At 41.5% G+C, this 21883-nt stretch overlaps 1 long non-coding RNA gene across 1 annotated transcript; it reads left to right on the top strand.

Moving 5' to 3' along the window:
• The first annotated feature begins 3283 nt into the window (after positions 1–3283).
• LOC149446048 (uncharacterized) lies at positions 3284–20894 on the top strand. The gene is made up of 2 exons (XR_016306271.1): positions 3284–3405; positions 20601–20894. It is a non-coding gene; the product is annotated as an uncharacterized LOC149446048 (long non-coding RNA).
• Positions 20895–21883: the final 989 nt, after the last annotated feature.

Below are 21883 nucleotides of genomic sequence, written 5' to 3'. Positions count from 1 at the left end.
CGAGGAGACCAGATATAGTGAATGCAGGGTCCGAGGAGACCAGATATAGTGAATGCAGGGTCTGGGGAGACCAGGTATAGTGAATGCAGGATCCAGGGAGACCAGGTATAGTGAATGCAGGGTCCGAGGAGACCAGGTATAGTGAATGCAGGGTCCGAGGAGACCAGATATAGTGAATGCAGGGTCCGAGGAGACCAGATATAGTGAATGCAGGGTCTGGGGAGACCAGGTATAGTGAATGCAGGATCCAGGGAGACCAGGTATAGTGAATGCAGGGTCCGAGGAGACCAGGTATAGTGAATGCAGGGTCCGGGGAGACCAGGTATAGTGAATGCAGGGTCCAGGGAGACCAGATATAGTGAATGCAGGGTCCAGGGTTTAGTGACACTTTAAATATTTTATTAAAGCATTTTATTATAGCAACCAAATCAATTTACTAAAGGCAAGTAGGCTGTCAACGTTATCCTAGATTAATGAATGTGATGAAAATTCATTTTGTAAAGAATACCCAATCACATGCAAGGAGAATAAAAAAAGGAGTAGTTTGCTTGCACATGATTGGATAATGGAAGTCATCAGAGCTTCCCTCATTCACGAAGCTAATGGAAAACACTCATGCATAATTTCCTTGCAAAGTCAACAGCCTGTTTGCCTTCAGTAAACCTCCTCTATATACAGCACATACACAGGAGTTGTCCATAGCGGAAGGTGAGTGCTGCTCTCCTGTTATGACTGCAGACCACATATTTATAGAGATCCCTTCATAGCTAAAGGCTATTTCTTTACTTTGTCAATGCACCCTGACTAGCAACACAAGAAAAATGACCATTTTTGTTTTCTCAGCAATTGCTATGATTCACCTATGACTTTGCCCCCCAGTAGTATCATTGTAAATGTCAAGCCTAATACACAGTCTAGTTACAATTTAATTATACTTCTATAGCTGGTAGTGCTGGAACCAGCCTCAGGCTAAGTAAAGTGATACCGAGACCTATGTATACTCTTCTGGACAGAAATAAATGGAAAGGGAGAAGACGTTTTGGAGTTACCATCACATTACATGCCATACTTTATGTTACACTACTGTGCTTTTTTTTAATAGTTAAGTGTTTTTCTGCTTTTTTATTGAAGTGACGGAGTCACAAAAAATAACAAAGGAGAAATTTCACAAATGATCGTGGGTAGAGCTTCTGAAAAATTATACTTAACCACTTGAGCTCCAGAGGATTTACCCCCCTTAATGACCAGGCCTCTTTTTGCTACTCGGCGCTGCACTAATTCAACTGATAATTGCGCGGTCATGCAATGCTGCACCCAAACTAAATTTACGTCCTTTTTTTCACACAAATAGAGCTTTCTTTCGGTGTAATTTGATCACTTGTGCGCTTTTTATTTTTCACACTATAAACAAAAAAAGCCAAAAATTTTGAAGAAAAACAATATTTTTTACTTTCAGCTATAAAAAATATATAGTAAACTCAAAGTTGGTTATAAATGTAGGCCAAAATGTATTCTGCTACATGTTTTTGGTAAAAAAAATCCCAATAAGTGTATATTGATTGCTTTGTGTGGAAGTTATAGCGTCTACAAACTATGGTATAGATACTGCAAATTACGCCATTTTTCTGCTATACAGCGCTGCGCTAGTTTAACGGACAATTGCGCGGTCATGCAATATGGTACATAAATGAAATTTACATCCTTTTTGTCCCCACAAATTGAGCTTTCTTTCGGTGGTATTTGATCGCCTGTGCAGTCTTTATTTTTTGCACTATAAAAAAAAAAGGCTGACAATTTTGAGGATAAAAAAACAATATTTTGGACTTTTTGCTATAAAACATGTCCAGTAAAAAAAAATGCAAAAATCAAATTTAGTCATAAATTTCTGCCAAAATGCATTCTGCGACATGTCTTTGCTAAAAAAAAAACCAATACGTGTAAATTAATTGGTTTACGTGAAAGTTATAGCGTTTACAAATGTCAGGAAAGATACTGGGATTTTTAGGGTTTTTTTTATACTAATAATGGCGGCGATCAGCGAATTATGGCGGCGAGCAGTGACTTATGGCGGTGATCAGCGACCTATGGCGGGACTGCAGGATTGCGGCGGACATTCTGACATTGGGGGGTACTGACTTGGGGTCACTGACATCCCCAAAAACACTAATACAGTGATCAGTGCAAAAAAATAAAAACTGCCACTGTACTAATGGCAATGGGGAGGAAGGGGTTAACTTTATTTAGCTGGGAAGGGTTATAGGAGTGAGGGGAGTGTTTTACTAGGGGGTGGGGTGTGTACTGGGAGGGACAAGACTGATTGAGAGAGAAACTGTTCTTTCTCGATCAGCTCATCCTCGAGCTGACAGGGAAGTGACAGACAGCACAGCTACTGCACCTGTGCTGTCTGTCACTGTTTGCCGCCGATCGCCGGGACATAGCCGCTAAGGAGCGGCTGTGACCCAGTGACTGACATCTGCGGCGGTGATCCGTGGGACAGATAGGGCGGCGGCGCGCCTCGCGCGCGCCCCCTATTTGTTTACAAAACACACGTTTTAAAACGTGGTTTTACCTGCTAGTGCCGCCATGCCGCCGTATATCTACAGTGGCTGGGCGGCATGTAGTTAAAGTCATACTGAAGTCTTGTTTTTTTTTTTATTTTAACCTCCCTAGCGGTCTGATTATGTCCGTATTTCTGTGCTCAAAGCGGTAAATTTCTTTGCATGGAAATATGTATTTTTTTTATTGTAGGCCTGTAATTTTTAGGAATAACTCACTGAAATCTGTCCGAACAAGAGTCTAGTAAACATCCTGGGTATGATAAAATTTGAAACACGAAATCATAAATTATAATTTAATAAATAATCATAAAAAATAATAATATAATAATAAATTTAATTCAATAATATAATCAAACCAAAAACACTGAAATTTGAAATAGAGCGCCAAGTTCGCACATCACTGAGCAAAGTCGCAGAATCGTTTTCAGTGTCTGATGAAGAATTTCCCCCACGAATCATTATCACTCAATTCTGCAAGTGGTTCTGATTTACTATCGCTGTTCTCTAGCCGGTCTAAAACCGGTTTTGACCTAAAGGGACGCTTTTTGGACGCCATGGACGTTTCTCAGTTTCCAGGCAGAAAGAACAGTAAAAATGCAGGCAGGGCACAGGACAAAGCACTCGGGACAAAATGTATGTGAAATGGTTTGATACAGGAATGTTATACTATGTGATTTTAGTGTATTTAGTGAATGTCACTTTTTCACATTTTTAAATTTCCCGCCAGTTCCGTCTCCCATACATCCTGACGTCGCAGGGAATGGAACCCAGAAGACAGATGCCAGCATCGGCCGGAGGACATTGCCGGGGACACGGCAGGAGGGACATCGCGGGAGCTCAGGACAAGGTAAGTGAAGAAGAGATCCCGGAGCAACGCTGCAGGGTATTCCCGAGTGTAGCTCAGGGTTACCGCATGTGGTGCTGAAACTTTACCCCGAGCTACACTCGGGAATACCGCCAGGGAGGTTAAAATAACAAACATGTCATACCTGCTCTGTGCAGTGGTTTTGCTGGTGCCTCTGGTTCCTCCCTCCAGCAAACAGCTTGCTATGGGGGCACCTGACCAGGCGCGCTCACGAGCCACGGCTCTGCATGTCCATTTACACACACAGCCCCAGCTCTGCCCTTCCCCCTCTCTCTCCTGATTGGCTCTGAGGAAGAGGCAAGTCCTAGAAACGCGTTAGCCTATTGGATGTCTACACTCCCCATTGCGGACAGTCATGTAGCGCGGTTTTTGACCAAGCTGTTCTTTCATGATGTGCCTTTGATTTTACTGTTGTTTGTGAGTACAATACCTATTTTTATTTCATATTAAACATTTTTAAGGTAATGAACTAGGCCGGTGCTCCCTGTTTGTTTTTTCTCCTGATTGGCTAACTGGCTGTGATTGACAGCAGTGGTAGCCAATGGCCAATCAGGAGTGAGAGTCCCCTCCCCGGAGAACCGAGGCTCTCATGGACATCGACAGGGGATCAGGTAAGTGTTGGGGGGCTGGTCGGGCTGCTACACACAGAAGGTGTTTCACTTGAATGCATAGAATGCATGAAGGTAAAAAACTTTGAGCCTTTAGAACCACTTTATACATTTTATTCTGTTTTGCGGCAATGAAATCAAAATTGTAAAAAAATGTGAAGTTGTCGAAAACATGTTTTGAAAAATGTACAAAACATTCAAAGTGTATGTTACACTAAATATATTTTTTTCTATGTGTGTGTTCAAATATGTGTATTTTGTGTGAAGTGCTACCCCCAAAGGATAGTCTCTATCATTTTCATGTACTTGATTTATCCTGCCAATCACCTTTCTTCCCTGTTCTAAAGTGACCACACAAAGCACAGAAGGTGATCTGTACTTGTGTGGTCACTTTTCATTCTTTGACTTACACATAGCATGCCATTATTGGGTAGTTTGTTCAGCCACCATGCCCCCAAACCAATCACAGCCTTGGCACATACCCCCTCCAAACCACAGCCTGCCTCTTGATCATACCCCCTGCTTAAGCACAGCCTGCATCCTGCCTCAGTCTGAACAGACTATGGAATACAGGCAAACAAAGAGGTTGATTTACTAAAGGCAAATAGACTGTGCACTGTGCAAAATGCAGTTGCACTCTGCAAGAGCAGTTGCACCAGAGCTTAGTAAATGAGCAGAAATTCTGCAGACTTCCATCATCCAATCATATTGAAGCAAAAATACTGCTTTTTTTATTTTCCTTGCACATGATTGGATACTCTTTGCAAAGTGAAGCTTTATAGCATTTACTAAACTCTGGAGCAACTGCATTTGCAGAGTCCATCTGCACTTTGCAAAGTGCACAGTCTATTTGCCTTTAATAAATCAACCCATATGTGACTTCACAGTGTCCTGTAACCCCCATCATTGTCAGGAAGAAGAGATACATGGTCACATGCAGGGGACCAATCAGGAACTCGGGCACTGCCCGAGGGCCCAGGGTCAGTAGGGGGCCCCATGAGATGCCCCTTGTACCTTTCATAGGCTTTTTTGGGTGTGGTTTGAGTGTGGGCAAGGACACAGGGGCCCCATGATCCCCTATTGCCCGCGGGCCCCATGTGTTGTCAGTCCGCCCCTGGTCACATGACAAAACTTTTTAGCCTTATAAAGGCTAAAAAGTTAAGAAAAATCACTTCTGAAACTAAGCAAAATTATTTATGGTGCCTGAGTAGTTACAACTTTATTAGAAAGTGTCTATAATTTTGAACGTTCACTACTTTACTCTTCTATACAGCTCAGTCATTAAGAAATAAATTTGACTTTTGTTTAAAAAGAAAAATTAAAAATTCTCTTTAAGCCAAGAATGTGACATGTCTGGGAGCATTCTGATTAAGAACAGTTGTCATTTTACATTTTAGCAGTCTGAGAAAATAATACTTGGATTAACATGGAATATCTTTTTACTAAAATTAAATGACACATATATTTTTTTTTTGTTAGTTATAAATTATATACATTTTTTAACAAAAGTTGAGTTATCCTATAACACAGGTCTCCTATATGAATAATTTCTATAAGACATAGTTTGTAAGGATGAAAAAATATAGAAGTCCATCCAGTAAGTGTACTATTCATTTAGGTACCTATAGGTACATATAGGTATTTATGCCATTCATTGAAATGCCCTACAATTAGATTTATAAAATGATGCTTTACAAATGAGCACAGCAGCCTGAGCATTATATTGCAGTGGACAGAATTGTCTCTTTGTAGGAGCAAGGTCCTAGGTCTCATTCCAACCAAGAGCCTAGATGCATGTACTTGTCTAGTTTATATATTCCTTCTGTAGTGCAAATGTTTGCTTGTCTTCATAGCAACCCTCAGATCACCCGACACAGAATAATGGATGAGAATAGTGGACAAGGAGAAGCCCACCCTAAAGTTTGAAATTTTAAACAGCAGACTCCAATGTGAATGGCCATTTTAAGATCCATATTAGCAGTGAAAAAGCTAAATTGGTGAAATACTGTACACTCTATAAAACGTTAGGGGCAAAGAATAATGAATAGATGTTTCTCTAAGGTATCTATGTATAATCACCATCTTAGACATTGCAGATGTTTTTCACAACTTAATTTATCGATTGGATGGTTAAAGTGGTACAGTTGGCATAACCTGAAAACTCTGGGTGGATTCCCTATATTTGCCAGAAATAGGCCAACACTCAGCCCATTCTTTTGGAAGTTATTACGTGTAGCACCCTCCTAGTTTAGAGTAGGCTGCTAGGAAAATTCTGTTTGGCCCCCCTGTAATCAGTGGAGCACGAGTTGATTATTTAGGGCTGCTCTGTTACATCCTCCTGTATTTTAGAGGATTCTAGAAGAATAGTAGGTGGAAGAACAGGCAGAATATATATGGAACTCCAGCCAATCCTTGGAAAGGTGTGCCCAGAAGGGGAGAGAGAGATCATAAATAGTCCGAGGCCTCGGCAGCATTGTGCAGTGTTACTGGATCCAGTCCTGCAAGAGGAGACCCCTGTACAGGTGCTCTGCCCCCTGGTGCAGGATACTAGAGGAAGTCTAGAGGAAGACACTGAAGTCCCAGCTAGGTTTAGCTGGGGGGGGGGCTATTCGCAGATCTATGTTCAGGGATCAAGTTGGGTCTGGAGGATACTCACTTGAGAGAGCCAGGAGGAAGTCTACATCTCCCTCACTAGGAAGGGCCTGGTGGATATTGGCAGGAGGCAACTGATGATGCTATGGCTGTGTGAGTAGAAGACCCCAGCACTGTGGGAAAGTGATGGTGTGTAGCTTCTTACTCAGGAAGGAGTACAAGTCACCAGCAGCTTAGAGATCCAATGGGACATTCAATCTTATGCAGTACAGCAAACCGTGTGTGAAGTGCCACAAGTAACGTTGTGCAGTGCAGTCAGCAGATTGTACAGTGCAGCTAGAAATTGAGGAGTCCTCAAGTTGTTCAGTTTTTCAGTTCTTCAGGGTATCCCATGTTTCCTACAGCCATCCAAGTTCATTGTTCCCAATAAAAAAGTAAAACGAAACCCCTAGACTGTACATTGGAGCCAGTGAAAGAGTGCTGAGAATGCTGTGCGCCTGGCTGTGTGTGCTCTAAGGGGGGGAACAGGACCAAATTCAGCAGCAATTCAGAAAAAACATCTTGAAGTTTGATTTTGGTTTGCGAGCAGGTTTGAGTATTTTATCTGATAAGCATTTATTCATCTGCAGTAGTATAATAGCTAAAGCTGGCCATACACTGATTTTTTTTTTGGCCTGCAGGCTAAACAAAAACAATCTAATAGATTCCTCCAGCCATGCTAACAGTGCAGATGGACGAATCATCCCTGCCAGGCTATTGCAGCTACAGCCAGAGGTTGTCTGAATGCCCAAACAAAACTGCATTTGATTGGAAGCAGCTGCTGTTCATCTGACAATTTCCCAACCAGCTACTTTGATTTTTCAATCAAAGGATGTCGAATGGGAGGGGGCTGACAAGGCCACCCAAAAAGTAAATATTGGACAGTTAATTAAGAACTGGCCTGAAACTTGCACAGTGTTTGGTCAACCTAAAGTGGTTGTAAAAGCTGAAGGTTTTTTATCTTCATGCATTTCATGCATGAAGATAAAAATTCTTCTGTGTGCCACTCCCCCCACAGACCCCTAATACTCACCTGAGCCCTCTTCCGATCCAGAAATGTGCACAGGAGACTCATCTCTGCAGGGTTTCTCTCTCCTCATTGGCTGGATACAGAAGCAGGAGCCATTGGCTCCTACTGCTGTCAATCACAGCCAGTGAGCCAATAAGGAGACAGAGTGGGGCGGGGCCGAACTGTGTTTCTATGTGTCTTATGAATGCATAGAGGCGTAGAGGCGAGCATGCACCAGTACCCCCAAAGCAAGTGGCTTGCTATTGGGGGCAATGGTCAAGGGGGTGAAGCCAGGAGAATCGTCAAGGGACCCAAGAAAAGGAGGATTGGAGTTGTTCTGTGAAAAACCATTACACAGAGCAGATCAGTATGACATATTTGTTATTTTTTTAAAAATGTAAGCTTTAATATCACTTTAAGTATGAGCCATCCTGATGTGCAGTTCTGAGTCTCCTGGTTTTATTCCCATAAAATAAGATAACTGCCTGAATTTTTTATGCTCCTCCCATGTTTATGTGGGTTTCGGGTGCTTTCACTATTCAAAACTTTACTTTAATTGTGTCCTTCTGTATGTGCTTTATGACTGTGTAGGAACCAGACATGTTATTAGGAATAACAGGGCTGCATACCTTAATGGCAGTTGGTCTATAAATAAATGGCAGATGTACATCATATATTGCACCTTTATTTGCAACCTGTTGGCTGTTCTAAAGTGGAGACTAGTAACCCAAACCCAAAGATACCCCTTAAGGTTGGTGGCCATTGTAAAAGAGCACCTACAAGTTACCCCCAGGCCATTTAAATGGTTCAAGTCAAAGTTAATAGGTGCAGAGACTGATCTTCCCCTCTGGATTCTCCTGTTATGTTAAGCCTGTGTAGTGTCCCAAAAGAGTGGATATTCTTCTTTGTGGCCAGGCAGACCTAAGCAAGTATTGGTTGCTTAATCAGTGCACAGAAAAGAAGCCTGCTCTTCTCAACCTCAGTGATCAAAGCAAACTTTCACTTCCAGGGGAAAACTGATTAATATAACAAATAAGAACATTTTTTTAAACAGTTACCAGGCTCTTTTTGCCACCCCTGGGCCTCCTACCAACTTCAAGGACTGCTATGACTGTAGCTATGCCCCCGGTAAAGACATTAGATTGGGTGGATATTTTTTGTGGGGACTAAAAGAATTAGTTGCCCAACTTTGTATTTTTATTTTAAGTTTTAGCTAAAGCCGGGAAGGGTTAGAACATCTGTCAGGTTTTAAACGTTGTGTCCCCATTGGAGAGATTTAACCACACTTCCTCTTTTGTTTGAATCCCATCAAATAGGAAATGAGAAGAAATCAGTAATTTATAAATATATATACAGTGCTTTCATAAAGTATTTAGACCTGCTTCACTTGAATTTTGTAATGCTGCAGTCTGATACTACAGTTTAGAGATGAGCGAATTATTCAAAAATTCGATTCGGCTGATTCGCCGAATTTGAGGAAGAAATTCGATTCGATGCGAATTAATTCGCTACGAATTTAACTTATTAAAAGGGTTTCTAGGCTTCAGAGAGCCTTTAAATTAGTGCAGAACACTGTACCTTTAATTTAAATGCCCTTGGAGATGAGGAAGGATAAGGAGAAGGAGAAGGAGAAGGATGAGAAGAAGGAGAAGGAGAAGGATGAGAAGAAGGAGAAGGAGAAGGATGAGAAGAAGGAGAAGGAGAAGGATGAGAAGAAGGAGAAGGATGAGAAGAAGGAGAAGGAGAAGGAGAAGGATGAGAAGAAGGAGAAGGAGAAGGATGAGAAGATGGAGAAGGAGAAGGATGAGAAGAAGGAGAAGGATGAGAAGAAGGAGAAGGAGAAGGATGAGAAGAAGGAGAAGGAGAAGGATGAGAAGAAGGAGAAGGAGAAGGATGAAAAGAAGGAGAAGGAGAAGGATGAGAAGAAGGAGAAGGAGAAGGATGAGAAGAAGGAGAAGGATGAGAAGAAGGAGAAGGATGATGAGAAGAAGGAGAAGGAGAAGGATGAGAAGAAGGAGAAGGATGAGAAGAAGGAGAAGGATGAGAAGAAGGATGAGAAGAAGGATGAGAAGAAGGAGAAGGATGAGAAGAAGGATGAGAAGAAGGAGAAGGATGAGAAGAAGAAGGATGAGAAGAAGGAGAAGGATGAGAAGAAGGATGAGAAGAAGGAGAAGGATGAGAAGAAGGAGAAGGAGAAGGATGAGAAGAAGGAGAAGGAGAAGGATGAGAAGATGGAGAAGGATGAGAAGAAGGAGAAGGAGAAGGATGAGAAGAAGGAGTTTCAACCGCTGTATGGAGGGAATGTCACAGAACTGTCAGAAATAGCCTATTTCTGACAGTTCTGTGACATTCCCTCCATACAGCGGTTGAAACCGCTGTATGGAGTGAATGTCACAGAACTGTCAGAAATAGGCTATTTCTGACAGTTCTGTGACATTCCCTCCATACAGCGGTTGAAACATTGTATCTATTTGTTTCCATAAATGGAAACAAATAGATACAATGTTTCAACCGCTGTATGGAGGGAATGTCACAGAACTGTCAGAAATAGCGGAGCTCTGCAGATACACTTAGCGGAGCTCTGCAGATACACTTTTTGCCGGCTTGGAATTCTTCTTATTTTCATCCTACTTCTTCTTCTTCTTCTTCATCCTCATCCTCATCCTCTTCTTCTTCTTCTGAGGATGAGGATGAGGATGAAGAAGAAGAAGAAGAAGAAGAATTAGGATGAAAATAAGAAGAATTCCAAGCCGGCAAAAAGTGTATCTGCAGAGCTCCTCTAAGTGTATCTGCAGAATAGAGGAGCTCTGCAGATACACTTTTTGCCGGCTTGGAATTCTTCTTATTTTCATCCTACTTCTTCTTCTTCTTCTTCATCCTCATCCTCAGAAGAAGAAGAAGAGGATGAGGATGAGGATGAAGAGGAAGAAGAAGAAGAAGAAGAAGTAGGATGAAAATAAGAAGAATTCCAAGCCGGCAAAAAGTGTATCTGCAGAGCTCCTCTATTCTGCAGATACACTTAGAGGAGCTCTGCAGATACACTTTTTGCCGGCTTGGAATTCTTCTTATTTTCATCCTACTTCTTCTTCTTCTTCTTCTTCATCCTCATCCTCCTCAGAAGAAGAAGAGGATGAGGATGAAGAGGAAGAAGAAGAAGTAGGATGAAAATAAGAAGAATTCCAAGCCGGCAAAAAGTGTATCTGCAGAGCTCCTCTAAGTGTATCTGCAGAATAGAGGAGCTCTGCAGATACACTTTTTGCCGGCTTGGAATTCTTCTTATTTTCATCCTACTTCTTCTTCTTCTTCATCCTCATCCTCAGAAGAAGAAGAAGAAGAGGATGAGGATGAAGAGGAAGAAGAAGAAGAAGAAGAAGTAGGATGAAAATAAGAAGAATTCCAAGCCGGCAAAAAGTGTATCTGCAGAGCTCCTCTATTCTGCAGATACACTTAGAGGAGCTCTGCAGATACACTTTTTGCCGGCTTGGAATTCTTCTTATTTTCATCCTACTTCTTCTTCTTCTTCTTCTTCTTCTTCTTCATCCTCATCCTCTTCTTCTTCTTCTGAGGATGAGGATGAAGAAGAAGAAGAAGAAGTAGGATGAAAATAAGAATAATTCCAAACCGGCAAAAGTGTATCTGCAGAGTTCCTCTATTTCTGACAGTTCTCTGACTTTCACATTTACAGCGGTTGAAACATTGTATCTGTTTCCGAATAAAAACATCTGTATCCTAAATGGAAACAAATAGATACAATGTTTCAACCGCTGTACATGTGAAGGAACTGTCAGAGAACTGTCAGAAATAGCGGAGCTCTCTGCAGGGACACTTTTGCCGGCTGATCGGGAAAAATCCGATTCGCGCACCCGAAGTAGGCTAATATTCGGATTCGACGCGAATCAAATTTTTCCTGAAATTCGAATCGAATTCCACTTCGCCTGGTTCGATTCGCTCATCTCTACTACAGTTATTTAAATTCATTTTTTTCTCATTAATCTACACTCAGTACCCTATAATGCTGAAGTGAAAACAGAATTTCAGAAAGTTTGCAAACGTATAAAAAAGAAAAAATGGAAATATCACATTGGCATAAGTATTCAGACCCTTTATAACAACTCTTGAAATTTAGTCCAGGTGCCTCCCATTTTGTTTGATCGTTGCTGAGATGTTTCTACACCTTTATTGGAGTCCACCTGTGGTCAATTAAATTGATTGGATATGATTTTGAAAGACACACACCTCTCTCTAAAAGGTTTAACAGTTGACAATGCATTGTGCCTGAGCAAAAGCCATGAGGTCAAAGGAACTGCCTGCAGAGTTCAGAGACAGGATTATTGCAAGGCATGGATCTGGGTAAGGCTACAAAAACTTCTGCTACATTAAAGGTTCCCAAGAGCACAGTGACCTCCATAATTCTCAAATGGAAGAAGTTTGGCACAACCAGGACTCTTCCAGGAGTTGGTCACCCAGCCAAACTGAGCAATCAGGGGAGAAGAGCTTTGATAAGAGAGGTGACCAAGAACCCGATTGTCACTCTGACTGAGCTCCAGAGATCTTGTGTCGAGATGGGACAAAGTTCCAGAAGAATGACCATCACTGCAGCCCTACACTGATCTGAACTTAATGGCAGAGTGGCTAGTTGGAAGCCTTTCCTCTGTGCAAAACACATAAAAAGCCTGTTTGGAGTTTACAAAGAAGCACCTAAAAGACTCAGACTGTGTGGAACAAGATTCTCTGGTTTGATGAAACCAAGACTGAAATGTGTAGCCTCAATTCTAAACTGAGGAAACCAGGCACCGTTCATCACCTGCCCAATAGCTTCCCAACAGTATCATTTTGTGAGGGTGTTTTTCAGTAGCAGGGACTGGGAGACTTGTCAGGGTTGAGGAAATGCTGAATTTAGCAATGTAAAGAGATTCCCTCAATCAAAACCTGTTTCACAGTGCTCAGGACCTCAGACTGGGCTGAAAGTTCACCTTCCAACATGACAATGATCCTAACACAGCCAAGACAATACAGAAATTGACTAGGGACAACTCTGTGAATGTCCTAGAGTGGCCCAGCCAGAGCCCTAACTTGAAACCTATTGAACATTTCTGGAGAGACTTGAAATGGCTGTCCACCGATGGCCCCCATTCAACCTGACTGAGCTTGAGAGGATTTGCAAGGAAGAATGGCAGAAAATCCCCCAATCCAGGTGTGCAAAGCTTGTTGCGTCATACTCAAAAAGACCTGAGACTGCAATTGCTGCCAAAGGTGCTGCAACAAAGTACAGAGTAAAGGGTCTGAACACTTAAATACATATGATATTTCAGGCTTTTTCCTTTTAATAAAGTCACAGACATTTGGCACCTTTGGGGAGCGAGGGGGGGAAGCGGGACAGATCCCAGAAGACTACGGGAACATTCAGAAAGTGCAGCACTACTCGCACATGCGTAGTGGGCACCCGGATTGGAAGCAGCAAGTTGTCACCCTAAAGTGCTCACACTGAAGATGCTGGCACCGGGAACACAGAACAGCCGGTGAAATGGGCTGCAGGGGGAAGGACACCGCAAGATCGAGGGACAGGTGAGCGGTTGTTTTCTAAAAGTCAGCAGCTACAGTTTTTGTAGCTGCTGACTTATTTTTTTATATTTTCACTGGAACTCTTCTTAATGAGAAAAAAAATGAATTTAAACGACTGTAGTATCAGCCTGCAACATAACAAAATTGAAAAAAGTGTGAGAGAGAGGGGTTCTGAACACTTTAGGAATGCATTATATACTGTATATATACTGTGTATATATATATATATATATATATATATATATTGCCAAAAATATTAGGACAACCCTCCAAATCATTAGATTCAGGTGTTTCAATTGCCTTCATGGCCACAGGTGTATAGAATCAAGCCCCTAGGCATGCAGACTGCTTCTACAAACATTTGTGAAAGAATGGGTCACTCTCAGGAGCTCAGTGACCTCAAGCGTGGTACCGTGATAGGCTGCCACCTGTGCAATAAGTCCATCCGTGGCATTTCCTTGCTACTAAATATTCCACGCTCAACTGTTAGTAGTATTATAGCAAATTGGAAGCAACTGGTAACAACAGCAACTCAGCCACCAAGTGGTAGGCCACATAAAATGACAGAGCGGGGTCAGTGCATGCTGAAGTGCACAGTGCGCAGAATCTGCCAACTGTCTGCAGAGACAATAGCTAAAGACCTCCAAACTTCATGTGGCCTTCAGATTAGCACAACAGAGCTTCATGGAATGGGTTTCCATGGCCGAGCAGCTGCATCCAAGCCTTACATCACCAAGTGCAATGCAAAGCATTGGATGCAGTGTTGTAAGGCACACCACCACAAGACTCTAGAGCGGTGGAGACGTGTTCTCTGGAGTGACCATCTGTCTGGCAATCTAATGGACATGTCTTGGTTTGGCAGTTGCCGAGAGAATGGTAATTGCCTGACTGCATTGTGCCAAGTGTAAGGTTTGGTGGCGTGGGGATTATGGAGTGGGGTTTCTTTTCAGGGGTTGGACTTGGCCCCTGTTTGCAGTGAAGACAACTCTTAAGGTGTCAGCATTCCAAGGCATTTTGGTAAATTTCATGCTTCCAACTTTGTGGGAAGATTTTGGGGATGGCCCTTTCCTGTTCCAACATGACTGCACACCAGTGCACAAAGCAAGGTCCATAAAGACATGGATGAGTGAGTTTGGGGTGGAGGAACTTGACTGGCCTGCACAGAGTCCTGACCTCAACCCGATAGAACACCTTTTGGATGAATTAGAGCAGAGACTGCAAGCCAGGCCTTTTCGTCCGACGTCAGTGCCTGACCTCACAAATTCGCTTCTGGAAGAATGGTCAAACATTCCCATAGACATACTCTTTAACCTTGTGGACAACCTTCCCAGAAGTGGACCAACTCCTGCAGGTGTGATATTTTATATCAGGTGTGTGTCTCCACTCCTCCCCCTTGGAGAGTTTGTGTGCATCTCCCATTCTTTTTGATGACACATCTCGGGTGAACCAGAGGTTGTTGCTGATGTGGTTTTTTTTTTATTGCTTGAAGATATGTTTTGGGCTTTGCTCCTTTCCCCCATTTCTGTTTTCATCTGGTTAGGAAGGAATAAGACAAAAAAAAGGAAAAAGCAAGATATTGTCAAGAAAGTTTTGGATCCTTGTAGTCTTTGTTTTGTTTGATTACCATTTCTGTTATTCTGTTTATCATGGGATCTGCATGTCCACATTGTTCTATTTATGTGTAATCCTGCTGTTGCAGTAATGTAATTGTGGATTCTGTAAGTACTGTTCCATTTTCTCTATTATCTTGACAATAAAAGTTGTTTGGATTAAAAAAAAAAATAAAGTCAGCCCTGGGGGTGTTCGCGTTAGGTGAAAATAATCAATTACTAAAGCACAGGCAAACATTTCACAGTATGTTAATAAGAAGGTAAGGAGAAGGGTTGAACGGGAAGGGGGTTTGTAGAAGAGTGGAAGAGAGCCTGACAGCTATGCAGAATTGATTGCGAGAGAATATCTCAGTATATAATCTTTAAAGAGGCATTAAGGCAGACCCAGACCTGTTCAAAACCTGTGAGGGTATTACTCATTCTCAATGTAAGGGCTTCCATGATTTTCACTTCTCAAATGAGAAGGAATTTATTGGGTGTTGTCGGTCCCTGTGTACATCCCCAATGTGAAGCAACTAGGCATCTGGCTGCAGCAAGTACATGAAGGAATAACCTTTTGGCATCCTTAGTTAATATCCGTGGAGGAAGACTAAGCACATACATGGATGGGTCTGATGGAATTTTGATTTGAGCAGAGTGTACATGAGAGATTCGACTTGTTACAAAAATGGCTGTATCTTAGGACCACGTCGAAAATATGTGATCAAGTGTTCCTGGTTGTTTGTGACACCTCCAGCAATGGTTTGATATGTTGGGATTGGGAATGTGTAAAAAGGCATCCTAATGTTTTTTTCACTTAGACCAGCCATTCTTAACCAGGGTTCAGTGGAACCCTAGGGATCCTGGAGTTGTGTCTGATGAAACTTTCATGTGATGGTGCCTCCACAGGCCAGGGTTCAATGCCACTTGGCAGAGCCAGTTTCATAACACCAATGATCGTTTTAGCTGTCTGTAAAGGTGGCATTCTGATCACCTCCATAGCGGTAGTCTCTCTTCCCGCTAGCCACCAATGTAAGGGACATTTCCCCACTGTCCACCAATGGCTTGGTATTTGGAAGGGTACCATAATACTTGTTTTTTGAGGATTCCTCTGAGGTTATGAGGCTGGGAAAAGCTGTTATAGACAGTTCAAATTGAAGTTTTGTGGGCTGCTGTCCAAATGGCACTTCATTCCTTTTACATGCTCTTTAAAGTGAAAGGCAAGTCAAAACCTAGCTAATCTTAAATCTGCTCCTACCCCCATTCTAAGCCTATTCTATCCATTCTGTAAAAGGAAAGATGCTTATATGTACCTATGCTGAACTCGCTCCAGTCCAGTCATATGATTGGGTTCCAGCGCTGGCTTCAGTGTAGAGGAAAGACAGCCAACAACAGATGCTTCATATTACGCCTATGGGTGACCTCATCATGCAGACTCTGCAGCTGTTGTCAGCTGAGGATCTTTCCTCAACGCTGGAGAGATCATGTGACCAGGCTAGAGCGACTTCAGAATAGATAAGTGTAGGCATCTTTCCTTTTACAAGGTAGATAAAATAAGCTTAGAATGCGGGTGTTTGTACATTTAAAGTCATTCCAAAGGCTGAAGGATTTTTACCTTCCTGAATTCTATAAATGAAGGTAAAAAACCTTCAGTATGCAACTCCCCCTGTAGCCCCCCAATTACTTACCTAAGACCAATCGCAATCCAGTGCTGTGCATGGAAGCTGTCAATCACAGTGAGGAGGGAGCGGGGGGGGTAGGCTAACCCTCTTTCTGTGTGTCTTATGGATGCACAGAGAGGGCTCGGGAGTGAGAACACATGAGTGCCCTCAAAGCAAGCGGCTTGCTCTGGGGGGCATTCAGCAGGAGAGAAGAGCCAGGAGTTCCGGCAGGGGACCCAAGAAGAGAAGAATCAGGGCTGCTCTGTGCTAACCAGGGGCGGACTGACAACTCATGGGGCCCCCGGGCAATAGGGGATCATGGGGCCCCTGTGTCCTTGCCCAAACTCAAAAAAGCCTATGAAAAAGGTACCAGGGGCATCTCATGGGGCCCCCTACTGACCCCGGGCCCTCGGGCAGTGCCCCAGTTTCCAAATGGTCAGTCCGCCCCTGGAGCTAACCATTGCACAGAGCAGGTAATTATGACATGTTTGTTTGTTTGTTTGTTTTAATCTTATCTTTAATATCACTTGAAGCTTTGTTAGGTTTTTAGTTTCCTTCTACGTTAAGCATTCAGGCATGTTCAGAGAATCTGAAGAATTAGAGATACATATTCACATGAATGGATGTTTGAAGGTAACATACAATGGGTTCACAGTAGCTCACATCACATTTTAGTAAACATAGTTCTTCTCTAAAAATTAGGGAGGCTCATCCCGTTTGACTGCACTTCATACCTTGTATGTGAAAGCAGACAACTTTATTCAGAATATCTTATTCCTATTCAAATGGAGGTTCCCTTGCCTTTCAAGCTCTAACTACTCTGATTGCCTGCTGTGCCTATACCATCATCAATATAAAATATTGCAAAGTGGAAGCTTTTCATTTGACATTTAAAATAAAAGTATAACTCCATCCTGATTCCCACAATGGACCCAGCAGAAATTATGGTAGGTTCAGTTGAGTACAAGCTAGAAAAGACTTCAAAACGTTTTACTCATTCGACTATTTCAGAGAGGATTTCAACTTACTGAGCTGTGAAATAGCTTCATAAGGCTGAATAATCTAAACCTGGGGAAGAGGAGGCTTTCTTTCCAGATGAATTCAAATAATAATGGCACACACAAAGAAGAATATCTGAAATTGTACAATGAACATCTTAAAGCCTAAAACGGTGGAAAAAAAAAGGCTAATGAATTTATTTCTAAGTGTGCATGAATTTAACTCTTTCTTACATAAATCCTTTCTAAATATACTTTATTTTGACATTCAGATGAATTACATGTATGCACTTTTACCTACAAGCCTAAAAGATTGGTGTTTCCTTTTATTTAATATTTTATTAACACAGTATGGGTTCATAATTACAGAGTATTTTTTATACAAACAAAAAACAATGCTGTTGGGATTCACAAGCAAAAAAAAACAGCTTGCCTCCCAACAATAGACCTACTGTAACAAGCATCACATTACCAGAGGGTGGACCTGTATGTAGGTGTGTATAAAATGAACCTATATCAGTAATACAAGCACTGACATGGTACAGGATACAATAAAGTCACAGAAAACTGCCTTGCTGGTACCATCTGTGTATCTAAGACAAGAAAATAATACAAACAATACCTATTTCAATTAGGATTAATATACAAGAGATGTGTCAAACTCAAGTCACACAGCATTTCACCTTTGTAGTCTATTCTGACATCTAAAATGTATTATTAGTAAGAAAGTAGTGGAATCCAAATTGTTATAATTCTTCAGAGGTACCATCCCAAAACAGAAATGACATACACATGTAGGGTTTACCCCTAAAGTATCCAGTGTAGTAATGTTCAGACACAAGGTAGTTTCACAGCCAGGTTTACACACTTTCGCTCTTTGTGTCCAATAATGAGTCTAGGGCTTGTTGTTTTTGTTTTTTTTTTATTAGAGAACTTGGATAGGGATGGAGAACTTGAATAGGGATGGAGAATATAGTAGGATACTCCAGAAGTTCTGTTCTCAGTTACACTTGAGGACAGAACTTCCTTAACCTCCCTAGCAGTATGATTATTTCAGATTTTTGGTGCTGAAAGCGGTACCATTTTTTTGCATGGAAATATGTAGTTTTTTTATTGTAATTTTTAGGAATAACTCACTGAAATCTGTCCGAACAAGAGTCTATTAAACTTCCCGGGTATGATAAAATTTGAAACACAAAATCATAAATTATAATTTAATAAATAATCATAAAAAATAATAATATAATAATATTACATTTAATTCAATAATATAATCAAACCAAAAACACTGAAATTTGAAATATAGCGCCAAGTTCGCACATCGCTGAGCAAAGTCGCAAAATTGTTTTCAGTGTCTGATGACGAATTTCTCCACGAATCATTATCACTCAATTCTGCAAGTGGTTCTGATTTACTGTTGCTGTTTTCTAGCTGGTCTAAACCGCTTTTGACCTAAAGGGACACTTTTTGGACGCCATGGACTTTTCTAAGTTTCCAGGCAGAAAGAACATTCAAAATGCAGACAGGGCACAGGACAAAGCACTAGGGACAAAATGTATGTGAAATGGGTTGAAACAGCAATGTTTTACTATGTAAAATCGTTTTGAAAAAAATGAAATTTTTTTTAAATTTTAAAATTTCCCGCCGCCGGCGGCGCCCGTACGTCCCGACGTCACAGGGACCGGAACACAGGAGCCGGATGCTGGCATCGGCCAGAGGAGATGGCCAGGGACGCTGCAGGGGACACATCGCGGGAGCGAAGGACAAGGTAAGTGCTGCAGGGACTCCCTATGCATGGTAAGCCCGAGTGTAGCTCGGGGTTACCGCTTTGGTACAGACATTTTACCCCGAGCTACACTCGGGAATACCGTTAGGGAGGTTAACTAGTCCCAATGTTTGGAAGGAGTTAAATGGACATTGCTCCCTTTGTGTCCTGATGTCCTGGAATTGGTGTCCCCTTGTTTCAGACCCATGCTGACTATCAAGCACCAGAGGGGTAGCAAAGCACATAGATTCCCCAAAATCCCTCATTGTCTGTAATCACAAGGCCCAAGGACAGAATGGTAGCCTGCTTCCAATTTTCCAAGCAATGCCCTCCAGGGATATCAGATGGATCTTTGCCAGACAGCTCCTGTCAGTCAGCTTACTGAAAAACCAGAGTCACTGTCTCTCTTTCTTCAGGTCCTCAGGTTGCCCACCTGAATCTGCATGGCAGAAGGGGCCAGAGGAGGCAGCGTGCCTTCCCCCAGGATATTGCAATCCTCTCCATGAAAGACCCAGGACTCAGTATGCGCAAATAATAAATACCCTCTCCCAGCATTCCTCAGGGCTGCATTTCCTGGGATTGGCTGGAGTGACATTAATATTCATGCTTTGTCCTGCATGAGTTCCACCTATACATCCAGAACCTTCCTAGGCTACTTGCATACAGAGGAGGTCAGGGGCAGAACTAGCAGCACTTGAACACACTGAACAAGCTCTATTAACAACTGCAGCTCTATGTTAAGCAGAAAGCCTGATTAGATTTTCCTTGTGTTTGACACATGTGAACTAGATGTTCCAGAAAATAACATAAAAATAGCCTACCTCCAAAATATAACTCCTCAAAGACCCAAAACGGCAACACTACAGATTCAGAAAACTGGCTAAGTAGATATATCACAGAGATATGCTGATATGACCACTAATTAGGCAGATGGTATAAAAATCCCCTTGAGACCTGTAAATCAGGAGGTGGGAAACAAGAAATCTTATTCCTATTCACATGAGAAAAATCAAAGAAAAGGTTCTTCAAATGAGCACTCACCATGAAGATGGAGCAAGGGAAGGGAACCCCCTCCCATACCCAGACTGCACCAAAACTCAGCATGATTAAAGGGGGTGCCGTTGGCCAGTGAAATGTATAGACATCAAGGGTGTTGAAGTGAATGAAACTTTGGACTTATACCTGTAAAGAATTTCATAGTTATAGATGTTATGCTGTGATGCTATTTATGGTGTTGCTATTGATGGTGATGCTATTGATTTTATGGTGCATATTCTCATTTTATTCATATACATAATAAAAGAAAGGTATTTTATCAATGGTTATATAATGTTACGATTTTGGATTATTGTAGTTCTGGTTCGTGGAACGCAACTGAGAAACTGAGAAATGATCATTTCCTCTCTGCTGCTATATATGGTGTGATGGATGCCGTAGACCACGCCCCTGACAATGCCATCTATGAAAAAATACGTAGGGTGGAGCTACTCCTCTTTTGTCATCATGCCACGTACCACAGCCATTTTGTTGGTTGGAAACAATAACAAATTCACATGCTTTTTCTACAGTTTGTCTGTAAGTGCATTACTTCTATTAAACAATGAATACATTGAATTCTATTAAACATAATAATATGCCATGAGGAGCATTTGTTTCTCTTTTTCATGCATTTCAACATCCTGAGGTGGTTTATTGAAGTATAACATTTGTTACAAACTGTGGAATTGCCTTTTGAAAGAGAAACCTTATGGTCTTACATTTCCATCTCTATCTTGTGGCCATTATTTTGGAGTACAACTTCTGTGCTGTTAACTGTGGAGGTGCTTCTAGGATGAAGAGATATATGATCCTATCTTTCCATTGACCATCTGTATATACTGTGTAAGACCACATGACCTGTGGTCATAGGCTGTGTATGGTGTTGGTGGAGGATCTCTTCTCTCCCTCTTTGGGGCAATTCATCACCCTTATCCAGTCATGTGATCTACGGAAGATTTAGTCACAATTTAAGGGCTTTTTCCTTTAAGCACTTTTTTTGATTTAATGTTTTAATATTTATTCTAGGTGTGAGAGAATAAGCGCTACATTTTGTTCTTTTATTTCATTTTACCATTGTTACCGGCAATTTTATGTTAGCTGCTCTATTTTCTCTCCACAAAGACATTTAGCACATATTTATTTAATCATATTTTTATAGATTTTGGATTATTTCTTTCCTTTGGGGTAAATTTAAAGTCCCATATTTTATTGTTGGTAGTGATTACGGTATATTCTGACATCTAATACAATTTTCTGTATTTTGGATTGAATAGCTTTTAAATCCAACTATAATGGTTTAGGAGCAATTTACATTAATTTTATTATTACAAAAAAAAATTCTGCTTATGTGTTTTTGCATTTTTAAGCTGTTGTTTTATATTTTTTGTGCTTACTCTCTTTATCTTTTTGTTTTACAAACACATATAGTACAGGGTGCATCCTTGACACTGGATTGATGTCAGAAGGTGTTTCATTTCAGATATGCTGTCTCTAAAAATTTGGATTAGAGATGGGGAAGGAGAGCTAGCCATTTCCCTGACTTGTTCACTTTTATGTGTCTTTTTTTTCAGCTTGAGCTACTAAGCCTTGTCAGCCATC

The sequence above is a fragment of the Staurois parvus genome, unplaced genomic scaffold, assembly GCF_062004578.1.
Source record: "Staurois parvus isolate SC_StPar_1 unplaced genomic scaffold, SC_StPar_1.0 ptg000698l, whole genome shotgun sequence".
Lineage (NCBI taxonomy): Eukaryota > Metazoa > Chordata > Amphibia > Anura > Ranidae > Staurois > Staurois parvus.
The sequence above is the reverse complement of the archived record's forward strand: the minus strand, read 5'-3'. Positions and strand labels throughout refer to the sequence as shown.